Source organism: Diaphorina citri, unplaced genomic scaffold (assembly GCF_000475195.1).
Source record: "Diaphorina citri unplaced genomic scaffold, Diaci psyllid genome assembly version 1.1 scaffold867, whole genome shotgun sequence".
NCBI classification, from domain to species: domain Eukaryota; kingdom Metazoa; phylum Arthropoda; class Insecta; order Hemiptera; family Psyllidae; genus Diaphorina; species Diaphorina citri.
In genome coordinates this window covers 56,979-75,842 of record NW_007378299.1, presented here as the reverse complement: position 1 = coordinate 75,842, position 18,864 = coordinate 56,979, and the positions used below count along the sequence as shown (strand labels likewise).

General features: G+C 37.2%; 1 protein-coding gene and 1 long non-coding RNA gene across 3 annotated transcripts in view; one reads left to right on the top strand and one right to left on the bottom strand.

The window, feature by feature from the left end:
- Positions 1-18,864, top strand: part of LOC103512637 (clarin-3) — a 51,271-nt gene that overhangs the window by 17,559 nt on the left and 14,848 nt on the right. The gene's annotated exons all lie outside the window — the stretch shown is intronic.
- LOC113468834 overlaps positions 6,919-18,864 on the bottom strand; it is a 27,512-nt gene continuing 15,566 nt past the window's right edge. The window contains exons 2-3 of the long non-coding RNA XR_003392446.1: positions 7,982-8,111; positions 6,919-6,976 (exon numbers count right to left, since the gene is read on the bottom strand). This is a non-coding gene — a long non-coding RNA (uncharacterized LOC113468834). The remainder of the gene's footprint in view (positions 6,977-7,981; positions 8,112-18,864) is intronic.

Here is an 18,864-nt window from a genome sequence, read left to right as displayed (position 1 = left end):
AAGGAATAGTCAATCATATGATAGAATATATATAGTAAAAACTGAAGAGTCATAAGTCAATGGAAGGAATAGTCAATCATATGATAGAATAGAATACACACGTGTTTAGCAGAATTTCCACACATTTCTATGAACAGAATAGAACATAGCTTGTTTATCCTGTTAGGATTGTTCTGAAAAGTCTCTTTACCCCTGCATAGTATTACTGTGGTCAAATTCTCAAAATTTCGGATTGCTTTGCTTTCGGATGCTCGGATAAAATTCCATACCTTGGCTGGGATTGAACCCATGCCCTCCTGTTTACCAGACGAGCGTCTTGACCAATACAGCACCGAGGCAGGTGGCCATTTTCAAAGTTAACGGAGTCTTCAATCAAGCCATTCAAGCATGTTTCACAGAAATCGTGACTTCTTTGAATCCCGCCTGGTACACAATTACACCCACCAAAATTCTTTCAACACTTGTTTACATTCAGCTACTATGTAATTTACTTTTGTTTACTTCTAACATTGCGACAGCACACGTGTTTAGCAGAATTTCCACACATTTCTATGAACAGAATAGAACATAGCTTGTTTATCCTGTTAGGATTGTTCTGAAAAGTCTTCTTTACCCCTGCAGTCTAAACATACTATTACTGTGGTCAATTCTCAAATGATTTTGAGGATGAAATTTCATACCTCGGCTGGGATTGGACCCACGCCCTCCTGTTTACCAGACGAGCGTCTTGACCACTACACCACCGAGGCAGGTGGCCATTTTCAAAGTTACGGAGTCTTCGATCAAGCCATTCAAGCATGTTTCACAGAAATCGTGACTTCTTTGAATCCCGCCTGTTACACAATTACACCCACCAAAATTCTTTCAACACTTGTTTACATTCAGCTACTATGTAATCTACTTTTGTTTACTTCTAACATTGCGACAACTCAAAGAATCCAGTGATGACAGTAGCATTGTATTTCATGGTAGCAGGTAGCAATGGTAGATAGGTAACCAGATCTTCGTGCTAGTAAAAGTACTTGGAACTTGTGTTTTGATTATTAGATCTTTGTATGATCTTCGTTTTGTTTGTGCTAGTAAACTTGGAACTTTTGTTTACTAGATCTTTGTTTACTGTAGATCTCTGTAGAGAACTTAAGTTTTGTTTGTCCACAGCCTTGTGGTGTCCAATGTTTAGAAATGTCTTTGTTTATGTCTTCAAGACGTGATTTGTGTCTTCTCCCATACAGGAGTGTACACAGGAGAGGGGATTGACCCGGGCTTCACAAAGGGGACCAGATTCCAAAACTCCATACACATATTTAGCTTAGTTTCATATCCATACACAAAAAGCCCACTCAGAGACTTAGGTGTAAGAGCAAACAGCCCTAAAGGATGGGTTAAGCTTCTACAAATAGGAGCAAGAAAGAGTGGTCCCCTTCCTCAAAATAGGAAAATGAAAGGCGAGAACCTGGTATTCTTTTTCGAAAAAAAAGTCTGGTACATCACACGAGTTTCCTTATTCTATTGAATGATGCTTATGAGTTTTTTTAAAGGTTCCGAGGAGGAGTCATTGTTGGAATCAACCCTGCTCTTATGCACATAGAAGTCCTCTCTATGAAACACAATACATAATGTTATGAGAAAACAAATAAGAACAAGGAGTCATTGTTGGAATCAACCCTGCTCTTATGCACATAGAAGTCCTCTCTATGAAACACAATACATAATGTCATGACAAAACAAATAAGAACAAGAGATGATCCGATTGAGCAAAGATGCCCGAAGTAGTTGCGTAACATGAACAGATGAACACATGTCATGAGTGTCATGACTCATGAAGTCATAACTAGTCATGTCAGAAGACAGGTGAATGGAATAAAATGGTGCACATTTGCACAACTCCAAGAACGACATACGACCATACCAGACATATGAAGGGATGTGAACGGAGTAAAAGTTTGGTAAACAATTACAAGAAACAAGAAAGACATAGGAACAAATCGTCATAGATATACGGAAACGTTCCTTTCCATAACTTCCGGGATAAGGCGATCAGTTTCTACACGTCTCCAAGTGACATGAACAGATGAACACATGTCATGAGTGTCATGACTCATGAAGTCATAACTAGTCATGTCAGAAGACAGGTGAATGGAATAAAATGCACAACTCCAAGAACGACATACGACCATACCTACCAGACATATGAAGGGATGTGAATGGAGTAAAAGTTTGGTAAACAATTACAAGAAACAAGAAAGACATAGGAACAAATCGTCATAGATGTACGGAAACGGAAACTAATTAGAACAAAAGGATTACCAAGTAGAAGCAGCAGTCAAGGAAATGAAATGAACAAAGAACTAACCATCATAAACACTTAGGCCAAATGCATACGAGCAAATAGACAATATAGTAAATCGAGATCCCATTGAAGACAATATCAAAGCAAATGGAGATCCCAACTCTTGGCAAAATAAATATTAATAATAATAATATAAAAAAAAATAATAAATGAAAAAAAATCGACTGTTCTGAAGTCATGACAAAAGATTTTGCCTTTCCGATGAGCCAATAAATTGCTCAGGAAAAAATTGACCGACTCAATGGAGAGCAACACTTTTAGGCAACATGCATATTAGGTAGCTTAATAGCGCATCAGGTCATCACAAACGATTTAAGATTTACATGGGTGCTGATTCCATCACAGATATCACTTGGTGTAATTTTAATTTCCGTATGCTCTAGGAAGGAGAGTATCTCATATAGATATAAAATCTTCTTCAGACTGCGAGAGCAAACGGACTTTGCACTCCTACGGACGGCAGTCTGGCAGTATAAACAAGATATATTCTATTACTATGCTGGCAGTATAAACAAAGTATATTCTATTCTATTATCTAGGAAGGAAAGTATAAACAAGATATATTCTATTCCTATGCTGACAGTATAAACAAGCAAGGTATATTCTATTCATTCTATTCTTGAGGAAGGAAAGTATAAACAAGATATATTCTATTACTATGCTGGCAGTATAAACAAAGAATATTCTGTTCTATTTTCTAGGAAGGAAAGTATAAACAAGATATATTCTATTCAAGTTCTCTAGGAATAACGGTTAACAACTTATGCCCTTCTAACGAGCCAAAGTCCAAACATTCTCAATGTTAAAAATAAACATCAATAGTTTGCAACTAGCTACTGAATTTATTGGGAACCAATTTTCGTGAAATTTGATGTAGATATCTCTGTGGTCTCTGATTCGGCATTAAGATCTAATAAAATCTTAGTATCAAATGATGTACTTACTAGGTACCACCTTTGTTTGGAATAAGTATAAACAAAGTATATTCTATTCTATTTTCTAGGAAGGAAAGTATAAACAAGATATATTCTATTCCTATGCTGACAGTATAAACAAGCAAGGTATATTCTATTCTTGAGGAAGGAAAGTATCTCACATCATCAGTTATTGACAATTCGTTCCTTTTCACGACTTCCGGGATAAGGCGATCAGTTTCTACACGTCTCCAAGTGTTCGGTTGTCATTTCTCTCCACCCACGTGACTAAGCGTGACTGTCTAGTCAATAAAGTGACAGTTCGATTAGTTTGGGTGACAATCACAGGTCCTTTGTCTTGCACACCTCTGATAAGGTTCAGTTGGTCTGAATTGTTAACTATGAGGTATACGAGCAGACATCAGACATCTAAAGTTCTCTAGGAATAACGGTTAACAACTTATGCCCTTCTAACGAGCCAAAGTCCAAACATTCTCAATGTTAAAAATAAACATCAATAATTTGCAACTAGCTACTGAATTTATTGGGAACCAATTTTCGCGAAATTTGATGTAGATATCTCTGTGGTCTCTGATTTGGCATTAAGATCTAATAAAATCTTAGTATCAAATGATGTACTTACTAGGTACCACCTTTGTTTGGAATGTTCTTTGATATTCAATTGGCTAGTCCTGAAATTGCAAGGTGTAAAATTCCTTATCTACATGAACAAGTTAGCAATTCATGTTCCATGACCTGTGTTCTGGAAAAAAAAAAAAAAAAAAACAACATATTTTGTGAATTCTGAGAAAGAAAACACAGGATATTTTGTGAATGGAGCAGTTGCAAATGGGTAAAAATTATTAATAAGACACAACAATGAAGATGGAAATTCGTAAAGCTCAACAAATCTTTTGCCCTTTACATCAAAGGCTTAGAGTGGGCTTTTTGTGAACGGGGCTAAGCTGTGCCAAAATTGAAGCTTTTTCCTTTTTCCTGCAGAAGAAGAATGAAGAACATACAATAATTACATTCAAAAGGGCAAAATCATTTTTAAGGGCAACCTCTACCATTTAACCCTGAATAACTATAAACCTCTTGAAAACATGTACAACGAACGTTATTTGTTTAGAATAAGCCAATCGACGGACGTTCAGGCTAATCAGCTTTAACTAAATCTATACATACGTACATAGACTACGTGTTGTCAGGGCCGTATCCAGGATTTTGTCGAGGGGAGGGCTCGAGAGTCCAAACACTAATGGACCGAGGGGGGTGGATGCTCCAAATTTTCGGATTCTGGCCTATGGCAAAAAAAGAAAAATGAAGCTTAAGGGGGGGTGGGGCTTTCGGCAACACCTAAGTACGGCCCTGTATGTTGTATTTCCTTGCATAAATTGGTTATTTCGCTGTTTATTTTTAAAATCCACCTCGCTCGTTCGCCCACTACTCCTACTAAATTACCTTGTATGGGTGCACAGAGCGCCAGGTTTATTGCACATACATAAGTGCAATACATGAATTATCGGCCGATCTAGTCTAGAGGTCGGCTAATCCCCGCTCTAGTACTATCCGGACTCAGAGAAATAACACTCGCCTCGGAAAAACAACGGACGGATCAGGAACTTGCCCTCGGAGTCCTCGGACTCAATTTCGGACCAGAATAAGGACACGGATTGGAACTTGGAATATCAGGGAAAGAAGCGAAGTTGGTGGAGGAGATGAAGAGATACAAGGTGAAAATATTGGGATTAAGTGAAGTAAAGAAGAAGGGGAAATAACAATGGAAGACAGGTATAGACTAAAATACTCTGGAACCGCCATAGATGCAAGAGCAAAAGAGGGAGTTGGACTAGTAATAATAGTGCTTATTTATACTGCTCGCATAGGACTGAAAAGTCCCTTTACTCCAGCAGTAGGCTACCATTATTATTGTGGTCAAATTCTCAAATTATATGAGGATAAAATTCCATACCTCGGCTGGGATTGAACCCACGCCCTCCTGTTTACCAGGCGAGCGCCTTGACCACTACACCACCGAGGCTAGTGTGGCCGGAGGAAATTGAACGTAAGTGCTTTAGACCCGACGCTCGTTAGGGCATAAGGGAAATGACGAAGAAGAAGGACACGGCCATAAAATGACCACCAGATCAGCAAGTCAGCATACTGTATACGGGTTTATGTTTATATAGTTAGAGACTTTATAACTTCCCTTTTGGTATTCTCACTCCACGCCACTGCAAAGCAAGGATAAACATACAGTATTACACAGAAACAACATACTTGGTATACACAGACTTAAACATGTACCAACCTCAGTGGTGAAGTGCTTAGCACGATGGACTTTGAATCTGGAGGTTGGTGGTTTGAGTCCAAGTCAAGTCATACGATTTAGCGTAGTGCATTAAACAGGGAACGACATTTGTGACAAGCATTTATGATTAACGCAATTAGCATTCCTTCCTCTTGAAAACGGTCCGATTTCAATATTTCTCAATTACCTCCAATAGGTTTCCTACACAAAGACGTGGTAGCCTAGTAGAAAGTAAAAACTCCCAGCAGGCTGAGTGCATTACTTTTCCACAGAACACAACATGTACAATTGTACACACATAACTAGTAGGTAAGTAGGAGGCAATATAGGAAAGAATGTATACTCATATGTGTTAGAATACTCGTATGCATGTTGGTAATCTGAATAACAAATTATCGTTGTAGGTATCGTGAAGAACAATTTTGGTTTTGCCTGCCAGACGCTAGACAGTCCAAGAGCCATTAAAGTCAGGACCACAACCTGATTTCAAACATAGGCCGGCCATTCACCATTAGGTAGACCTAACAGGTACTCCTGAGCAGGTGCGCCTGTCAGGTCTACCTGATAGTGGATGGCCGTATTTGAACTCACTAAATCAAGTTATCTGATTAGTTGATTTGAAATTTAAGCAATCGGAGACAAAGTTCTGGACGAACAAAACCAGATTGTTGTCTAAGCCATCAGCCAATGGATACTCGTATTAATTATCAAATTGTTATTTTTAAATAAATGGAATATTTAGAAGTCCATTACTAGCATTGGTCACAGGGAAGCAAGACATCAAATTGCCTTTCCAGAGTTTTCTGACTTCCAGATCTATTTATACCACAGAAATTTCTTGGTTTCATTCTGAAATCATTACCATATTTGAATATCCAGTTCTGATGACTAATATTCAGTTCTGTTACTTTGGACCATAAAGATTTGGAGGGTGCCACCCATTTGACTAAAAAAAAATCTCCACCTCCACCAAAGAATACTCGTAAAGGATGGTCCTAAGAACTTTCTATTGACGGAATTTATTGCAGAAATTGAGACATACCTTCCATTGTTTGAAAAGAAATTAATTCTAATATTGATATTTTGATTGCATTCCTTCGATCACAACTCTTTCTCGAGATTTTTTCATAGAGGGAACTGTAACAACGGAGGTGTTATCGTGCCGAAATCGAAGAAGAGGACAGGAAGAAAGCCAGCCGTTCCAAGAACGAACGTTATTTGTTTAGAATAAGCCAATCGACGGACGTTCAGGCTAATCAGCTTTAACTAAATCTATACATACGTACATAGACTACGTGTTGTCAGGGCCGTATCCAGGATTTTGTCGAGGGGAGGGCTCGAGAGTCCAAACACTAATGGACCGAGGGGGGTGGATGCTCCAAATTTTCGGATTCTGGCCTATGGCAAAAAAAGAAAAATGAAGCTTAAGGGGGGGTGGGGCTTTCGGCAACACCTAAGTACGGCCCTGTATGTTGTATTTCCTTGCATAAATTGGTTATTTCGCTGTTTATTTTTAAAATCCACCTCGCTCGTTCGCCCACTACTCCTACTAAATTACCTTGTATGGGTGCACAGAGCGCCAGGTTTAGTCAAATGGTCAACTGAGGCTTAGGTGTAGGGGCAAACAGCCCCAAAGGATGGGTTAAGCTAGTAACAATCTACGAAATTAAATCACGAATAGTTGATTTACCCTCTAAAGGCCCAGTTTCCAAAATTTTGGGCATATCAAACAACTAAACATGTCCAAAATCTTGGACATGTTGTGGCGTAGTTATGGGTTAAAATCAGGGTCAAATGGTTAAAGTAATGGGAAATCATGTGATGTTCACAACGGATTTTTAATTACAAATTCAAAATGGGGTTGACAGGGAAAAAAAAAAAAAAAAAACTGACGTGAGTGTCGATTGCTCATTATAACCCAACGCTCATTTGAAAGCTATTAACTTCTAAAGATTAACGGTGAGTCAAGTTTATAACTTCATTAGCCTGTTTCGGTGGTGTAGTAGTCAAGACGCTTGCCTGGTAAACAGGAGGGCGTGAGTTCAATCCCAGCCGAGGTATGGAATTTAATCCTCAAAATAATTTGAGAATTTGACCATAATAATAAATAGTAGTAGCCTACTGCTGTAGTAAAGGAACTTTTCAGTCCTAAGAGAGAAGTATAAATAAGCACTATTATTATTATTATTATTATTGACTAATTTAGAGTTTATCAAGGACATGAAGTTAAATTCCGATTTAATTGACCGTTAAGCCAATCTTTAGGTCCAAAATGACGTTACATATGTCTATACCTATGAAATATATAAGACCTTGTTTAGACTGCGGGAGTAAAGGGACTTTTCAGTCTCATTCTGGCAGGATAAACAAGGTATATTCTATTTTATTCTATTCTATACTTACGTGGTTTATTACGAATGTCACATCTTCATTAAAATTCTTCTTTTGATATCTTGAATTTCAAACACTAGGTGAAGGTCCTTGTTTCTTCTAGATCGCTGAAGACCACTTGAACTTTTGACCCGTCAGAGACCTATGGAACAAACAAATTTATTAAATTTACAAGTTGTTTGATAGGGTCGATTTAAAGAAATCTGTGGTATAAACCAATTTATTAAATTTACAAGTTGATAGGATCGATCTAACTTATTTTAATTTATATTGAATTTGGTTTAGTTTATGTATTTTCAATTAAATTGGTGTATTTATCTTGACCAATGATGTCTCAACTGGGTTGAGAAAACGACTGTGTAATTGGTGGAGAATTGGAGATTGTAATTTGGTGTTTTATTTACAACCCAGTAGTTTGTTTGTTGTTTTTATATCATTTTGTTCTGTTTGTAGTTGTGTTTTTTCTAGTATATCTCGTATCAGTTGCGTTTTTTGCTGTATTTCTTGTGTCAACACTGTTGTTTTATTCCAGTGACTTACTTAGCTAATTCACTGACATTTTGACCTATCAGACATACTTTCCCTATGTTCAACTGGACGTTGGTCAATTCCACTCGATTGTCCGCGCAGTTTTCGATTGGACTGTTGGCTTTTTGCTGGATTTATCGACGTACTTTCGGATTCGGAGCTGCTATCTTGGGCCAGCCACACACACTCAGACCGTCTGTCTGTCTGTCAGACCGAGACAGTTGAGACCGCGGTCTCTCATATGGTCTGTCAGACCTAGGTCAGGGACGTTGGTCAATTCCACTCGATTGTCCGCGCAGTTTTCGATTGGACTGTTGGCTTTTTGCTGGATTTATCGACGTACTTTCGGATTTGGAGCTGCTATCTTGGGCCAGCCACACACGCTCAGACCTTCTGACAAATCGCGGTCGGTCTGTCAGACCGCCCGAACGTGTCTGGCGGAAAAATCTTGAGACCGCGGTCTCTCCTATGGTCTGTCAGACCTAGGTCTCGAAATTTTCCACCATTCACGCTCAAACCATCATCAATGGTCAGTCAGGTTCCCGAAAAGAAAATACGCCTAAATTGAAGTAAAAGAAGGTAAAACTATATTGTATGTATAAAAGTTTTGTGTGGTCGATGTTTCATTAAAGATGATACTTGGGTTAAGGTCACCTAAGAAGGTACACCGTACTTTAAGTATGTCAACTTGTAACTCTTGTAAGCGCAAGTGTACTTTATTTACTTAGACATGAATCACTTGATCCTGAGGTTAAGAGCGATATTACCTACCTTTACATTGGCTTGTTACCTACCTTAACATGGCTTATTAGTCTTAATATATCTACCTCTACATATTATGTTATTATTATTACATACATTGATTTGATAATTTGAATATAAACCGTATTACTTGGGTTAAGGTCACCTAAGAAGGTACACCGTACTTTAAGTATGTCAACTTGTAACTCTTGTAAGCGCAAGTGTACTTTATTTACATAGACATGAATCACTTGATCCTGAGGTTAAGAGCGATATTACCTACCTTTACATTGGCTTGTAACCTACCTTAACATGGCTTATTAGTCTTATTATATCTACCTCTACATATTATGTTATTACATATGTACATTGATTTGATAATTTGAATATAACCCGTACACCAATTACATGATAATCATGTCATTTTTATGTAATAGACATGTGATTTTATGTAATCGACATGGATTATATTGATCACGTAAAATCTTATGTAAAATTGTATTGACATTGGTTACGAGTATGATCTAATTAACTCACGGGTAGGTGAAATAAATAATTTATTTTTCTATGTTCTTGCAACTTTAACAAATCATCTAGGTTTTAAACTAAACCACACCGAGGTCACAAATACGTAACATATGTGCAAAGGGGTCTTTAATCAATCAGGACTCAGGAGTAAAGAGTGAGTGAGTTTAAAAGGACTACTCAGTTATTGAGTCATCCTAAAACACGTAACTCACACTTCAACTAATTTTTGTTTCAGAGAGTTAGGATCTAGTTCATTGAACGAGTAATCCAAGAGACTCCAATATTTACAATATTTATTGTGTCCAAATTTTTGAACTAATATTTATGGAATAACAAAACGAGAATTTGAAACTTTGAGATTTTTTTTTTATATTCAAGTAAGTAGGTTACCTATTTATACGTTTTATGAAATAACAAAACGAACCAACCTCAGTGGCTCAAGCAGTTAGCGCGGGAGGAATTTCAGAACTGGAGGTTTATAGGAAAAGCTCGCGCCCCCCCTGATTTGTCTCCACGCCCCCAGTTTGAGAACCTCTGGTCTAGTCAATAAAGTGACAGTTCGATTAGTTTGGGTGACAATCACAGGTCCTATGTCTTGCACACCTCTGATAAGGTTCAGTTGGTCTGAATTGTTAACTATGAGGTATACGACTATACGAGTCCAAATTTCTGAACTAATAAGACCACTTGCCTCAGCTGGGGTGTTCAAACCCGCGACCCTCAGTTTACAAGACCACTTCTCCAAGCCAGGTCCTATCCAGCTTATTCCACGCATTCCTTGAGAACATTGAAACAAATTTACATGAATTACAACCTCTTGAACACAACTTATACAAGGTATACCTAACTCTTAGTTTGGGTGACAATCACAGGTCCTATGTCTTGCACACCTCTGATAAGGTTCAGTTGGTCTGAATTGTTAACTATGAGGTATACGAGCAGACATCAGACATCTAATAGAGTAAATAGTAAGTCTAATGAATACGAGCAGAGAGTTGAGTCGCATTTTCCTTTCGCACACCGAGACGAATTCCCCTCTTCTGAAGCTAATTTCCCATCTTTTAAAGGCAAATTTGGTCTGAATTGTCAACTGCGAGCAGACAATTGAGTCGCTTTTTTCTTTCGGAAACCGAGACGAACTCCCCTCTTCTGAAGCTCATTTCCCCTCTTTTGAAAGAAAAATGCGGGTTCAACCGAGGGCCGTATCCAATGAAGGTCCATACCAAATTTGGTGCTTTCCTGAATAAATGCAGCTTTTGGCCAAAATTGTGACGTTAGGCCACCCACTACTACTCAGTTATTGAGTCATCCTAAAACACGCAACTCACACTTCAACTAATTTTTGTTTCAGAGAGTTAGGATCTAGTTCATTGAACGAGTAATCCAAGAGACTCCAAGTTTAATCACATTGAGTTTTACAATATTTATTGTGTCCAAATTTCTGAACTAATAAGACCACTTGCCTCAGCTGGGGTGTTCAAACCCGCGACCCTCAGTTTACAAGACCACTTCTCCAAGCCAGGTCCTATCCAGCTTATTCCACGCATTCCTTGAGAACATTGAAACAAATTTACATGAATTACAACCTCTTGAACACTTTCGACTGACAAGATCAACCTAGGAAACCTTGAACATCCTATAACTACTATCATTTTTGGAACTGATACTGAAACTCTAGAGACTGTGTTATAGTAGGTTTCAGGAAAAATTGAATTCTAGAAGGTCTTCTTGGAAAATTTCTAGTACACAAGCTACAACATTTTGTCAGCGGAATTATCTTCCCATCTGGTCTCACAACCTTGTCTTTTGACATATCGTGTGTGTGTACCTGTGTACTCTCTGTAAAACAAAATGTCACACATAATCTGCGCAAACTTGCCGGACACAAGTGCGTCGAATGGAGTACTTGTTCTAAGCTGACAGTCTAAATAAACTTATACTTCTACTTTAGTTACAGCTGTTTACCTGGGCCTTCTGTCTTCTATTGCTTAGTTATGGCTCTAATGTCCGGTTTCACACTCCGATGGTTCAGCCAATTAGAGGATTTAACTTCTGGCAATCTGGACACTGGACAGCACACTGAAACACATCAGAGCTCACAAAGAGTTTCGGATACCCATCAACTGATGACTAATATTCAGTGGTCCCAAGCCCAAGTTAATGAAATAATGGGCATCCATCGTCCTAATGTCCGGTTTCACACTCCGATGGTTCAGCCAATTAGAGGATTTAACTTCTGGCAATCTGGACACTGGACAGCACACTGAAACACAGAGCTCACAAAGAGTTTCAGATAGTCATCAGCTGATGACTAATATTCAGTGGTCCCAAGTTAAATCCGTTACCAGAAGCGTTAATAAACCTTCCTGCGTTAACTAACAGAATACAAAGTATGTTCATAGTCAAGTTTACGTGGTCATGAAAACGAAGTATTGTTTGTAGAAGGATTTTTTTTTGTGATGAAGTTACAGGGCTTTATTGTTGAAGTTAGGTTTAAACTTTAAACAGTAAATGTTGGGTATGAGTGTTTCCTTCAAATCAGAAATAGCAATCGAGGATGCGATACCTATGTACTATCATTGTTTCGTGAACAGAATATCCGAGAAGAATCTTTCCAAGAGTGCTTGTGCTTCTTCAATATTTCTTCATTTTTTTTTTTTGGTTTTTTTTTTTTTTTTTTTTTTTTTTTTTTTTTGTAATGAAGTTACAGGGCTTTATTGTTGAAGTTAGGTTTAAACAGTGAATATTGGGTATGAGTGTTTCCTTCAAATCAAAAATAGCAATCGAGGATGCGATACCTATGCACTATCATTGTTTCGTGAACAGAATATCCGAGAAGAATCTTTACAAGAGTGCTTGTGTGCTTCTTCAATATTTCTTCATCAATTCCTTTGAAGGCAAGTGCTTCTTTAATCTTCTGGATCTCCGTGTTCTCTACTTCTAGAGGTACTTTATGAAACCGAATACAACTGAAGAACCAACTGTCTTTGGGTGATTTAGAGATCTCTTTCGATCGGATTACCAGATTTCAAGACCCTTTCACTGCCAGTGGACACAGAGGTCTTCCATTGGAGATTGGTTCAGTCGATTTTTACCGTTTTTGATTTCCTGTAGCTTGAAGTTTTAATAAAATAAAAATAACACGGAAGATGAAGAAGGCAAGTTATGATTTGTTTCAAAATCCACCATTTTCTTCGGGCTAAAAAGCCTAGCATTAATGAAGTTACCACTGAAAAAGCTTGAAAAGCTGTCTTTACAATCAAGTTTGTTCTACCAAGATCATCCTTTTGGTCTCATTCTGACAGGATAATCACATTTTTTATTCTAATAATCCCTGTTTCATTGGTCACGACATTATCACGACTATCTCCACTGTTTCTAGGGGTTTAAATGTTAAGACTCTCTCACATACTTTGATCTATTGCAAACATAGTTTGCTTTAGTATGGACTAGCATATATTTGCAGCACTTGTTCTTTTCTTTATTAATAAATAATAAGTAAAGACGCTTGCTTTATTATAATAAATAGAGACAAGCAATCATAGCGTAAGCAACTAGCATGCCTATCTGTGGCTCACTTGTTCGCTTGTTTTATTAATAAGAAGAGACGCTTACTTCATTATAATAAGTAATAAGTACAGACAAGTCCTGCAGTAGAATCGCCAAATTGTCACACGAAAGATGAATCTGATTAATTCTTTACAGATGTTCATAGTACCTATATTGTCTGCAAAGAAAAACTTCGATTTGAAAACCTCGAAAAAATTCCCCTCCAAATAGTCCAAATTCAAAAGAATCATTAGAAAATCTGATGAAATCGTGAGTGAAAAGATACCGAAGATAGTCGGAAAATCTGATAAAATCGTGAGAAGATACTCTGAGATATTCAGTTCTAACGGGACGAAAAAAATTGTGAAGCATATTCAAGATCATATTGATCATGAATACCTCACAGTTATTATCATGAATACATTACATCGTTTAAGTGCATCACTAATGAAAAGTTATGTGTTTTTTATCGCCAGGTTAGCTAACAGTCCTATTACAATTGGACGTATAAGTACTCTTCTTATAAACTCTCATTTTCTGAATGTATAAGTTAAGTACTTTTCATACTCAACTCTCATTTTCTGCATAAGTACACCAATACTTCTATGTAATAAAACAAATTGCGAATTTACAATCTGGAAAGTCCAAGGTCTCTCCCCTTGGGAATTGAAGATGATTTAGATTTTTCTTTTACCTTCACATCATCCAGACTTGTTCCTTTCTAAAATCTTGGTTGTTTCTAATAGCGCTCTTTGCGTGTTAGGAAGACCTTCTGCTAGAGTGCCAAGGTCTCTCCCCTTGGGAATTGAAGATGATTTAGATTTTTCTTTTACCTTCACATCATCCAGACTTGTTCCTTTCTAAAATCTTGTTTGTTTCTAATAGCGCTCTTTGCGTGTTAGGAAGACCTTCTGCTAGAGTCGTATTAGTTCTGGTGTTATAACTAGTTGGAAGTATATTGCCAAGTGTTTCTTGGGTAACTTGGATTGGATTTTCAAATTTCTTCAGGGCGTTGAGTATTTCACGTTTTATCAATAGGTCTCGTTTGTGTTTTTTATCGCCAGGTTAGCTAACAGTCCTATTACAATTGGACGTATAAGTACTCTTCTTATAAACTCTCATTTTCTGAATGTACATAATGCTACATATAAGTTAAGTACTTTTCATACTAAACACTCATTTTCTGCACAAGTACACCAATACTTCTATGTAATAAAACAAATTGCGAATTTACAATCTGGAAAGTCCAAGGTCTCTCCCCTTGGGAATTGAAGATGATTTAGATTTTTCTTTTACCTTCACATCATCCAGACTTGTTCCTTTCTAAAATCTTGGTTGTTTCTAATAGCGCTCTTTGCGTGTTAGGAAGACCTTCTGCTAGAGTGGTATTAGTTCTGGTGTTATAACTAGTTGGAAGTATATTGCCAAGTGTTTCTTGGGTAACTTGGATTGGATTTTCAAATTTCTTCAGGGCGTTGAGTATTTCACGTTTTATCAATAGGTCTCGTTCATCTTCATCAGAACCGTGAAATGTGGGGATCTGTGGATTAATTACTATCTATATATTTTTATTTCAAACTATGTCATATATTTTCTCTATAAAAAGGCGATTTTATTATTATTATCTATTATATTTTTATTAAAGATGGATTCAACAAAAAGGCTATTTTATTAAGTATTATCTATTATATTTTTATTGAAGATGGAGCCATTGAGAAATGATCTATTAACAGGATCAACGGATGTATCAACACCTATCACGCGTTCGTTTACTTTGCCAAAGGTTATTTTTGTTTTGATCTTCTGGGAACTGGCGTTGGTGTGTATTATTGCTTTTTGCTTTATTGGTCAAGGTTCCTCTTCGGTTAACGATCAGTGATCATGATCAGTTAACTGTACGCACTTTGTTGGTTTTATGCACGTTTTCAATTAGGATATTTGTCCTTCTCTTTATTGGGACTTTATTGATTTAGACATTTATTTTCAACACCTATCACGCGTTCGTTTACTTTGCCAAAGGTTATTTTTGTTTTGATCTTCTGGGAACTGGCGTTGGTGTGTATTATTGCTTTATTGGTCAAGGTTCCTCTTCGATTAACGATCAGTGATCATAATCAGTTTACTGTACGCACTTTGTTGGTTTTATGCACGTTTTCAATTAGGATTTTTGTCCTTCTCTTTATTGGGACTTTATTGATTTAGACATTTAGAGTTTGGACTTCTCTTTATTGGGACTTTATTGATTTAGACATTTAGAGTTTGTCCTTCTCTTTATTGGGACTTTATTGATTTAGACATTTAGAGTTTGGACTTCTCTTTATTGGGACTTTAATGATTTAGAGTTTGGACTATTTTAGTCCGTATTAGAAGTACCTCTTTAGGACATTGACTCCGATTATCATTGTTAGCTGTTTAAGGTTTTCTGGGGCGATATTGTCAGTCAAAATAAGGCTGAAATTAAATAGTAAAGGAAGACCTAAGTGAATAACTATAACCAAGTTAACAAGTCATAGAAGGCCCAAGTGAAGAGATGTTTTTGTTTCTAAGGACCAAATTCCTTAGATCTCAGAACACACTTGAACTTCATAGAACTCATCTTCACGTCACTTCGGTGATACATAGGTCCTTACTCAGTAAAAGTAAACATCTAGGAATGTCATTTCCGGCTTAGATGTTAAGGTGAAGGACTCTGCATCTCCTAAGCCTGTCTTGACTAGATCTGAGTAGCTGATGGTACCTTGAATGTATTGGTACTTGGTATCAAACATCCATGTAACATTGTAACAGTAACACGATAATGAATGTTGATTTATTTATTGATGAGAGGCATACTACGGGATGGGCATGCTACAACACAGACTACACGAGTCTATTGGTATAAGTAGGGCCATCGGCTATAATAAACGCCCTAAGTCACTGCGACCTGATTAGATCTTTTGTGACACGAGTCTATTGTAGCAGTTGTTGAATTTCTACGAAATGAAAAAGGCGTAATGAACTTTTTATATCCCTTATATTGGGTAAAACAAGTTCAATGTATGTACATCTACTGCAAATTGTAAAATGAACCCGAGTGTTGTCGGTATAACGGAGTCTTCCAGAACTGATAAATCATTAATTTCATTTGATTAATTTTTCCTTAACGCGCGAGTCTATGGGAATAACAGCTAATCCATCAAGCGAATTATTAGATAAGTACTTGTATTTCATCATGGGACCATTAGCTTGTCATAACGGACTAACAAGCTGGAAGCTAACTGTTTAAAATCTAGCCAGCCTAGTTAGTAGCGCGTCTGCCTTGTAAGCGCTAGGCCACGGGTTTGATTCCCGCTCGGGGCGGATTTTATCCTGAATGGATAATGTTCGTTCTCGGAACGGCTGGCTTTCTCCTATCCTGTTTTCGTTCTCTCTTCGAGGATCCGAGTATAACCTCGTGAGAAGAATTAAGTGGGAAGCTCGTTCGAATTTCAGCAAAAAAGCAAACATTGCTTAATCCCATATGACCTCAGTGGTCGAAATACAATTTTCGGCCTGTTTCAGGGGGAGAAGGCCCTGAATGTCGGCTACGGGTGGCGCCACTACCAGTTTAGCGGTGAGTAGAGGAACTAAAATTTCGAGTCATCGCTGACCTGAATGGTTTCTTCCAAATTAAATTGGACCCAAGGGAATGGGAAACCTGTGTTTTTGGAAGTCTTCCGGAAGGCGTGTTGTGTTTCCAATCTATCGACCCCGAACGGAGGTCTGAGCGGACGAAAAAGCGCTGGCCAAGTTCTAGTAAAAGCTTGTGTATCTTCATTGGCCCCTCTTTAAACTTTCCTAATCATGTCAAAACATTAAGTTTAAACATGCCCTGAAATTTTAAGCTCGTATTGGATTATCATGGAAAATACATACAGTTATGTATATGTACTTATATACCCCTGAGAAACAGTCTGATGTTTTGATTGAGAAAATGATTTCCAACAATAATGTTCTAGTTCATAGTGATCTCAAAAAGAAAGCTCCGGATATAGAATTAGATGATTCTTCCAATGGTACACCCTGTGTAGAAAGTAATAATGGAGCAAAATCAGCTCTGGAGAAAAAGAGCAAAGCTAAAAATCCAATTCAAAAATCTAACAAAATGGAAATTTGTAAAAGACCAGATGTGGTGAGGATGACAAACAAATGTGAGAATATGAACACAAAAGAGTTTAACAAGAATCACAAAACTGATGGTAACATATTACCAGACTATGAACCTCTTCAAATTGATCAAACACCTCAAGCTGATTCAAATGTTCAACAGTTAGATGATAAAGATCTTCACAAATGTGTGGACTCTAATAAAACTATTACTACTCCCATCAATATAACTGGAAAATTAAAAAATGCTTTGTATACCAGCACCAACACATCTGAAAATGAAGTAAATGCTTTGGAAGTTAGTACTTCAAGTCTATCTGATCTTGCAACCTCATTTATGGATTCTTCTGTGGAAGAAACTAATTCAAACACATCTTGTGCAAATACTTCAAAGTCTTCCAGAGTTGCTAAAAGGTTTAAGAATCCAGTAAATCTTCTGGATCTCCGTGTTCTCTACTTCTAGAGGTACTTTATGAAACCGAATACAACTGAAGAACCAACTGTCTTTGGGTGATTTAAGAATCTCTTTCGATCGGATTACCAGAATTCAAGACCCTTTCACTGCCAGTGGACACAGAGGTCTTCCATTGGAGATTGGTTCAGTCGATTTTTACCCTTTTTGATTTCCTGTAGCTTGAAGTTTTCATAAAATAAAAATTAAACACGGAAGATGAAGAAGGCAAGTTATGATTTGTTTCGAAATCCACCATTTTCTTCAGGCTAAAAAGCCTAGCATTAATGAAGTTACCACTGAACAAGCTTGAAAAGCTGTGTTTACAATCAAGTTTGTTCTACCAAGATCATCTTTTTGGTCTCATTCTGACAGGATAAACACATTTTTTATTCTAATAATTAGTTATGATTTGTTTCGAAATCCACCATTTTCTTCAGGCTAAAAAGCCTAGCATTAATGAAGTTACCACTGAACAAGCTTGAAAAGCTATCTTTACAATCAAGTTTGTTCTACCAAGATCATCCTTTTGGTCTCCTTCTGACAGGATAATCACATTTTTTATTCTAATAATCCAAACTCCAATGTCCTCTAAAACCACCTTTGTCGTCTAAAAACATTTGAAAATTTTAACCCGTACACCAATTACATGATAATCATGTCATTTTTATGTAATAGACATGTGATTTTATGTAATCGACATGGATTATATTGATCACATAAAATCTTATGTAAAATTGTATTGACATTGGTTACGAGTATGATCTAATTAACTCAAGGGTAGGTGAAATAAATAATTTATTTTTCTATGTTCTTGCAACTTTAACAAATCATCTGGGTTTTAAATTAAACCACACCGAGGTCACAAATACGTAACATATGTGCAAAGGGGTCTTTCATCAATCAGGACTCAGGAGTAAAGAGTGAGTGAGATTAAAAGAACTACTCTATTGAGTCAGATCCTAAAACATGT